General features: G+C 35.1%; 1 non-coding gene across 1 annotated transcript; it reads right to left on the bottom strand.

The window, feature by feature from the left end:
* Window positions 1–8,324: 8,324 nt before the first annotated feature.
* LOC141687592 (small nucleolar RNA R71) lies at window positions 8,325–8,431 on the bottom strand. Its single transcript, XR_012561084.1, has one exon. It is a non-coding gene; the product is annotated as a small nucleolar RNA R71 (small nucleolar RNA).
* Window positions 8,432–9,820: the final 1,389 nt, after the last annotated feature.

Raw genomic sequence — 9,820 nt, 5'->3', positions numbered from 1 at the left:
ATAATCATGTGAACTAGTGTTCTAGTTGAGAGATATACACATACTAGTATCCACATAAATTCACTTCACAACACTAATGATACAGATTATAAACACAAATACAATATCAAAACAAAAAATAATCTTGACTTATCGGGTTCAAATTTGAAACTATTCACATATTCAAATTAATATAAGAAATCAAACAAAAACCATAAATTCGTATACCATTTAAGATGATTGTGAATTGGTGACAGAGTCGTCTCATAAGATGATTTTGGGAAGAAAGTTCAACAAAAATTTAATTATCTAATTTAGAGTTTGACTGATAAAATCCTGTATAGACAGATGTTATGTAAGGTTATATAATAATGCAATGATGTAGAAATTTTGCTTATTTTAAATTTAATTCATAAGTAGACACGTAAGATTATAAAAGGATGGGGAAGGGATTAAAATAAAAAGTTTTAACAATTTTAGAAAAACTAATAACTACCTACCTATGAATTTTGACCAATAAATATTGGTGGATAAAAATTATTACTATCTACCAATATAAATTGGTAGATAAAATATGGATAGGTAAAAGCCAAATTTTTTGTAGTCTGTAGACCCAAACTCCTGACCCGGGTTTGGAGGGCGTCACACATAATTTGTTTTTCTATTGATTTTAAATAATATAATAATGCCTCTTTAGTTTAGTGCTTGGTACTTGATAGTATCATTTAATCTTTTTACCTATGTATTTTCTGGTAACCTTTATTTATTTAATTTTTTTTGGGAAAATATTTAATTAGGATTTGCTAAAAGAAGAAATAGAAAATTGTGTTACATGGTTGTTTTCCTTCGGGAAAATATAATAAATATTGCGGGCCCTTGATTTGCTTTTGCTTATGTTGTTCAGTTAATTTAGAATTATATGTGGAGTTATTACTTTTTTTGGTAGCCGCTAGTAACGCATGTACTTAGTAGGTGGATCTTTAATTTTTCATTTATGTGCATGGATTTAATGTACTGGCTTTTACTATATTCAATTTTTTTAGTGGTTTCTGTTTTATTTCCTAATAATTGATTCAGATTTAGATACATTCTAAAAGATGTTTAACTGTACCATAGAATATATTTTCTGATTCTGCAGTTTTCTTTATAATCTCTATGATTTTTTTTGTACGGTTGTATTTGACGAGCTGGTTGGTTGATTTTTTTTGGTAATAAGAATCTCATACTTGTAAAGTTGCTTGATTACTGTATGTGTTAATTACGCTAACAAATTCTATATAAGTCCGCGTATGCTATTAAGAATATTTTCGTAATTTTTGAATAATTTTATGCACATGTTAGGTTATATGAATTATGTAACAAGTTTAATCAGAGTTGTTAATATAATTAATCGGTGAATTGTATTCTTGATTACAGAAATAACTTGAGTTGACGGAGCTAGCTTGTCTGGTGATAAGACTGCTGAAACAGTGCCTAATGCGGCGACCCTTGTGGTGCCAAATATGGCTGGTAACCGCTCATGCGGAAAAAACCGGTGAAATCCACTGGATTTCAAGATGTGGAAGCAAAAGATATTTTTCTACTTGACCACGTTGAACGTTGCGAGGTTTTTGAATGAGAATGCACCTAAATTCAAAGAAAATGAGTCTGATATTCAGATAGTGAGTATAGTACAAGCTTGGAACCACTCGTATTTCTTATATTAAAATTACATAATGAACTTTTTGAGTAACTCGCTATACAAGGTGTATAGTGTGATTAAAACGTCTAAAGCTCTATGGGACTCACTCGATGGAAAGTATAGAACCGAGGATGCAGGTACTAAGAAGTTTATAGTGGCCCGATTCCTTGAGTTTACGATGGTGGATTCCAAGAAAGTGGTTAATCAAGTTTAAGTCCTTCGGATGATCCTCCATGACATAGACAGTTAAAGTCAACTGAGTGCAAACTACCAAAGCGGAAGAAACATGAGGCCCCTATGGTGGATGATGTGGCTCAAGATATATCTGATATAAGTCTCTCTACTGCGATTTCTAAAGTGAACCTGATTGGCTCTCCCCGAAAGAATTGTGGATTGACACTTGTGTTACTAGGCACGTTTGCTCAACAAAGAGTTGTTCCACATTTTTTTAAACTGAGACTGGAGAGAAACTATTTTGGGAAACTCTGTAACATCTTAAATCCTTGGAAAAGGCAAGGTTGTGTTGAAGATGACATTTGGAATGGAGTTGACTTTGAATGAAGTCATATATGTACCAGAGATCCAAAAGAATTTGGTTTCTGGTTCACTGTTGAACAAGCATGGATTTCGTATTGTGTTTGAATCTGATAAAGTTATTTTTTCCAAAAAGGGAATGTTTGTGGGAAAAGGTTATGTAACCGAAGGGCTATTTAAGCTGAATGTAATGACTGTGAAGAATATTAATAAGAACAATAATTCTTCAGCTTACTTTCTTGAGTCTTCCAATTAATGGCATGGTAGACTAGGTCTTGTTAATTATGAAACAATGCATAGATTAACTTGAAGCATAAACCAACATTCCAAGTTAGTTCAAAACAAAAATGTGAAATTTATGTGAAGACAAAATTAACAAGATCATTGTTTCAAACAATTAAAAGGCATACAACACCCTTGCATTTGATTCATAGTTATTTGTGTGATTTAAAATCATATCAAACAAGGGATAATTACAAGTACTTCATTACTTTTGTACATGCTAGTACAAGGTTTTGTTATGTCTATTTGCTTAAAAGTAAACATGAAGCTATAGAGAAGTTTGAGCTCTATAAAATAAAAATTGAAAGTCAACTTAAGGGAAAAGTTAAATTAATAAGAAGTGGCCAAGGTGGTAAATAAGTATCACCTTTTGGTGAATTCTGTGCAAAACACGGAATAATTCACGAAGACACTACACCGTATTCGCCTCAGTAAAATAGGATTGTTGAGCGTCAAAATAGAACCTTGAAAGAAATATATAATGCATTGTTTCTAAGTTCAGTGTTATCTGAGAATATGTGGGGAGATGTTATCATGTCAGCAAATTATCTTTTAAATAGGATACCCCAAAAAAATCAATATCTAACTCCCTATGAATTATGAAAACACAAGAAGCCTTCTTATAAATTCTTACAAGTGTGGGGGTGCCTTGAAAAGGTTCTTGTACCAGAACCAAAGAAAGTAAAAATTGGTCCAAATATGGTGGAATGTATTTTTATTGGATATGTGCATAATAGTACGGTATATAGGTTTCTTATGCACTAGTCAAAAATCCCTGACATACATAAGAATACTATAATGGAATCAATAAATGCTTTGTTTTTTGAACTTATATTTCCTCGTAAGTTCAAAGCAAGTTCAAGTTCATTGAAACGAACACTTGAAATCAATTCTAAAGATAAATACAGTGATGTTGAGGCAGAAGAAAATATGGATGAACTTAAAATAGAGGATGAACCTCGTCGGAGCAAAAGAGCTCGGGTTGAAAAATCCTTCAGGTCGGATTTTTTAACTTACTTGATCAAAAATGAACTACGGTCTTATTCAGAAGTTGTGCATTATCCTGATGGTCCTTTTTTGAAAAAGGCTATCAAGAGCCAAGTTGATTCAATTATGCAGAATTATACCTAGGAACCGGTGGATCTTCCTCTAGGATGTAAACCACTACGATCTAAATGGATCTTCACTAGAAAAATGAAAGTTGATGGATCCATTGATAAATACAAAGCCTGACCTGTTATTCAAGGTTTTCACCAGAAAAGGGCATTGATTATTTGATCCTTATTCTCCGGTCATGAGAATGGCATCCATAAGGATGCCAATTTCTATTACAGCTTTGCGAAACCTTGAAGTACCATAAATGGATGTGAGAATGGCCTTTCTAAATGGATATTTACATGAAAAAATCTACATTAGGCAGCCTGAGGAATTTGCAGTGCCAAGATTAGAACACAAAGTTTATAAATTGGTTAAGTCCATATATGGCTTAAAACAAGCGCCTCGATATTGGCATCAAAAATTTGACAATGTTATATTATCGAATGGATTAATTAAAATCAATGAATATGACAAATGTGTTTATGTCAAAAATACAATAGAGGGATATATGATCTTGTATATTTATGTTGATGATATGTTCATCGTTGGTAGTAATGATAAGATAATGAAATCTACTAAAGACATATTAAATTCATGGTTCCACATGAAATATATGGCTTAACTGATGTGATTTTAGGGATAAAGATCCTTAGAAGGTCAAGTGGACTTGTGCTAAATCGGACACATTACGTTGATAAGATTCTTGAGAAATTTAGCAAAGATGATTCTAGTGTGTCAAGAACTCCGTTTGATACGACTTTACATCTTTCAAAAAATAAAGGTGAAGGTGTTTCTCAAGGAGAATATGCTAAAGGAATAGGAAGTCTTATGTACTTAATGAATTGTACACGTCTAGACATTGCCTTTATTATTAGTAAGCTAAGCTGATACACGAGTAATCAGGGTATGGATCATTGGAAAATGATAACTAAAGGTCTTAGGTACTTAAGGTATACGCGGAATTATGGATTGCATTACAGAGATATCCTGTTGTACTAGACGGGTATAGTGATTCAAACTGGATAAATGGGGTTAAGAATCAAAGTCCACAAGCAGCTATATTTTTACACTAGCGGGTGGAGTGATCTCATGGAAATCTTCAAAACAAACGGTAGTGACCAAATCTATGATGGAATCTGAGTTTGTTACTTTGAATTAAGCTAGAGGACAAGCTAAATGGTTCTGCCAATTTTTAGAGGATATTCCAAGATGGAAGATGCTAGTGCCACCACTTTGTATATATTGTGATAGCATTGCGTAGATTGGTAAAGTCGAGTGTGTACTATGTAACGAATGTCGGTGCATATTCGTCGGCGGCACAATTGATAAATGGATTTTATATCTACTTAGAACACTTCATTTTAGGCTTAAGTTGGTGTTTTGGACTCAAGTTGTTGGTATTTTTGATGTGTTATTATGTTTTTGCATTTTAGACATCAGTTAAATGAAGAAAGAAGCTTTTTAAAGAAATATGCTGAAAAGATATCAGAATTGTAAGCCTAGGTCATTCTCAAGTTGTAGATAATCTCAATAGCTTCGCGTGGGCAGTTGAATCGCCTAATTCTGACGAGCAGAACTCAAGATACGGCCAAAAGAAGAAATGTCAGAATTTTTCCAGAAGGTCAGCAGGGCCGCGCCAGAACCAGCGCGACTGCGCCGCTGAAAACACTATTCCAGTGCGGCCGTGTTAGGGCAAAAACACGTGCTAATAATACACGCAAGTATACGCATTTGCAAGTAATATAGAATACTTTCTATTTCGTTCCCACAGAGACTCAGACTAATTATTATTCAATTAAACTCACTCATCAATGTATGATTACTTCTCAATGTTAAGACACTAACACTTAGAATTGTTGACTAAATATTAACTACAATTAACTACGTAATTAACTACTTAATTAACACTTCGAATTAACAATATTAAAACACTCATGAGATCACAACTTCATTACTACTTCCTTCAATAGTTATTGTTATTACCCTTAGCATGCAACAGTGATGATATTAATCGAATAACACGAAACTGATAAAAGCCAACTTTCATTGTACTAATACCATTCTACCAAACATCCACAATTAAGATAGAAGTTGAATAGACATCAATTATGTTGAGTCCCTATATGTCTACAGAAATTGACAACATAATGATTTAAGCACAAGTTATTCCTTTTGATTACACAGGGCGAATAAAACGGTTAGAGTTACCCACTAATCATGCAATATCATACATGAACCTATGCTAGCATGGCAAGTTCTAAATCTCGAGATCCACCGTCGCTTCACAAGAGATTAACACCCTATCTTATTTGTTCGTGACGCACATAAGACGAATATGCACAACCAATACTAGATATCATACAATCATCACACACTAAGGTATTAAACAACTAACTAAAGAATTCCATAGTAAATTCGTTACGACCCCATGATCACGATTATCCCATGATAGCACTTATCATCATCATGGGTTCATATGAAAACATGATAAATAAACACAAGAGAATAATAACTAAACTAATTATATTAAACCAGAGTACGTCAAAAGAGTAAATAGGTTCAAAGCAAAGAAAACTAGCATCCAACGTTACACCGAAATAAAGAATCACAAGAAAATATGCTTTTTCTTCATTGCGGTGTGCTAAAACGTTCTTCTTCCTTGTCTTCTTCTCTCCTTTCTTAATACCACGATCCAACCCCGTGAAAACGTCTCTAAATCTACTTATATAATAGTCCCATAAAACTCAGATTACATAGAAGTGGAAGCCAAACAGAAGTAGAAGTCTTAAAACAATTTATCTTTTTTCCCGACCCTGTGCGGCCGCTCAGCATAGCTGAGCGGGCGCTCAGGACCCTACTGGAAAATTCCTGAGTTTGCTCCGTTTCTTCGCTGTAATATGCCCCTTTCTTTCCTCTCACAATGCTAAACACATGCCAAGGCTTATTCTTAATGATTACTCCTCTGAAATGCAACTAATACTCTGAAATGCACAAACACTAGAAAAACGCATCAAATACACAAAATACTTGATTTCAAGACACCAATTTAAGCTATTTTAAGACGTTCTAAGTGGTATAAAATGCCACTTATCAGGCCGCACCCGAAAACAGCGTGCCCGCCCCCTGTTTCTGCCCCAGAATCCTGATTTTAGACGAAATTGAAGATTTTGAGAGTCCTGGTAATCCTGGAGCCTATATATACCAATAAAAAGACGTTTTTAACAAGGAGGCCTAGGAGAGCAATAAGACGACCTAGAGAGCACGAGAAGGCTAAGGAGAAGAAGACTTTTATTTTCTTTGATTTAGGCGATACTTGGATGCTTATTTTCAATTTGCCTTTGAACCCTAGTACTCATATATTGTTTATTATCATGCTTTCATTGGAACACATGGTAACTATGAGTTCGGTTATGAACTAATCGTTATCGTGGGGTTCTAACGGATTTACTTATGGATTTCTATAGTTAATTTATTTCGATATCTTGGTATGTGGTGATTGATTGATATCCTAGTATTGGTTGTGCTTATTCGTCTTATGTGCGTAGCTAACATGTAAGATAGCGTGTTAATCTCTATTGAAGTGAAAGTAAATATAGAGGTTTAGAACTTTCCATGCTAGCATAGGTTCATGTGTTATTATTATCCATGATTCGTAGGTAATTTTAACCATTTTACTTGCCCTATGTAATTATGATGGATAACTTGTGCATTAAACCGTTATGTTTTCAATTCTTATAGACATATAAGGACTAAGCATAATTTGTGTCTATTCAACTTCTATCTCTTTTGTGGATGCTTGGTAGTAGGGTATTCGTACAATGAAAGTTGGCGTTTACTAGTTTCGTGTTATCTAATTAGTGTCATCACCATTGAATGAAGTATTTAATGAAGTTAGGATCCCATGTTTGTTATATATATTAATTCAATCATTCTTGTTCTCTTAGTTATAATTGTTAGTTTAATTCTTAGTTATAAACAATCTCAACTTGTTATTTGTCTTAGCTTTGGATAATAACCATATCAATGTTGCATAGGTGCATATTCTTAAAATAACCAAAGAGTCTCTGTGGGAACGAATTTGATCTAAATCTTATACTACTTGCGAACGCATATACTTGTGTGTATTATTAGCGCGTGTTAACGTCTTAACAAGTATTTGCGACGCTGTCGGGGACTTTTGTGTTGTTAATTGTTTAGTTTATGTACTTGTCATCCGTGATCGTAAAAGTTTAGTGACTCGGATATTTTACTTATACTGGTACTTGTTTTTTTTCAAGTACTCTAGAGAGCGTGTATGCGAACACGTTCTCAATCTCATGTCTTTGTTGAGGAAAAAGTTGAAGAAGAAGTTTTTGTTGGAATAGGAGAACCAGCAGCGAATCTGAAGACTTTGATGGATTATTCTCAACCGAAGATCAATGACATTCAGTCTAGCATTGTCAGACCAAGCATCTCGGCTAATACTTTTAAAATCAAGTCTAGCATGATTCAATGGGTGCAGAATTCAATCCAGTTTAGGGGTTCTCCAACAGAAGATCCCAATATGCACGTTAGGGATTTCATTGAGATCTGTGACACCTTCAAGTTCAACGGTGTTTCTGAAGATGCTATGAAGCTGAGACTATTCCCGTTCCCTCTGAGGGACAAGGCTAAGAGTTGGTTACACTCTCTACCAGCTGGTTCGATTACTACTTGAGAAGATCTTGCTCAAAAGTTTCTCACTAAATTCTTCCATATGGCAAAGACAGCTGCAATCAGGAATGTTCTTACTCAATTTATGCAGCAGTTAGGAGAATCTTTATATGAAGCTTATGAGCACTACAAGGAGATGCTTAGGAAGTGTCCTCATCACGGAATGCCTGATGGAATGATCATTAATTGTTATATAATGGTTTGGGAGAAAAGTCTAGACCCATCCTTGATTCAGCGTCAAGTGGAGCATTATGGGCAAAGAGCTATGAGGAAGCTTATGGTCTAATTGAACTGATGGCTGCTAATGAATATCAGTATCCAACCCAGAGATTGCCACAGAGCAAGGTAGCAGGAATTCTTGAAGTGGATACAGCTACGACTATCACTGCTCAGCTAAAGGTGTTATCTATGAAGATCGATTCGCTGGCTAACTATGGAGTTCATCAGAGGACGAGTGTTTGTGAGCTTTGTGCAGGTTCGCATGCGACGGAGCAATTCGCTATATCTAGTGAATCAACTCAGTTTATGAGCAACTTTCGGAGATCGCAGCAACCAGTTCCAAATACTTATCATCTTGATAACTGGAATCATCCTAACTTCAGCTGGAGTAACAATCAGAATGTGGTACAACAGCCTTATCAGCAGTTGGGATCCACTCAATTCAATCTTCCTTGTTTTCAGCAACAGTATGCACCAATACAACAACTTTAACTTCAACACTACCTGCATGAAAGTTTCGGTTAATCTGCTAATGAAAAATCCGAATTGGAGGAGTTGAGGCTTATGTGCAAAAACCAGGCTAAGTCTATCAAGACTCTGGAGAATCAAATTGGGCAGATTGCCAATGATGTGTTGAATCGACAACCTGGTACACTCTTTAGTGATACAGAAGCCAAGCCAGGCAAGAGGGAAGTCGTAGAATAGGTAAATGACATCATATTGAGGTCTCGAAATATTCCAAGCCCACAAATTTAATAAGATAAAGATTCTGAAAATTCTGCCCAGAATGTAGGTGTGTCTGTATCCTTACCAATTCTAGTAAATGAGATTGTAGTTGAAACAGTGGTGTTGAAGGATGCTGAGGTGGAAACAAGAAAGAAAGATGTTGTCAACACTCCTCTTGAGGGTAATATAGGGGAAAAACAGTCAATCTTCCACCTCCTTTTCCTAAAAGGTTGCAAAAGCAGAAGTTGGATAAGCAATTTGCTAAGTTTTTGGAAGTTTTCAAGAAACTTCACATCAACATACCTTTCGCTGAAGCTCTTCAGCAGATGCCTAGCTATGCAAAGTTTATGAAAGGTATTCTTTCTCATAAATTCAAGCTCGATGACTTAAATACCGTTGCTCTAATGGAGGAATGTAGTGTTGTGCTGTAACAAAAGTTGCCTCCGAAGCTGAAAGATCCTGGATGCTTCAATATTCCTTACACCATCGGAAACTTATAATTCGACAAGTGTTTATGTGATTTGGGAGCTAGCATCAATCTGATGCCCTTGTCTATCTTCAAAATGTTTGGTCTACCTGATCTGAAGTCGACATATATGTCCTTGCAGT

The sequence above is a fragment of the Apium graveolens genome, chromosome 9, assembly GCF_009905375.1.
Source record: "Apium graveolens cultivar Ventura chromosome 9, ASM990537v1, whole genome shotgun sequence".
NCBI classification, from domain to species: Eukaryota; Viridiplantae; Streptophyta; class Magnoliopsida; order Apiales; family Apiaceae; genus Apium; species Apium graveolens.
Note: the sequence above shows the minus strand (reverse complement) of the source record. Positions and strands in the feature narration are given on the sequence as shown.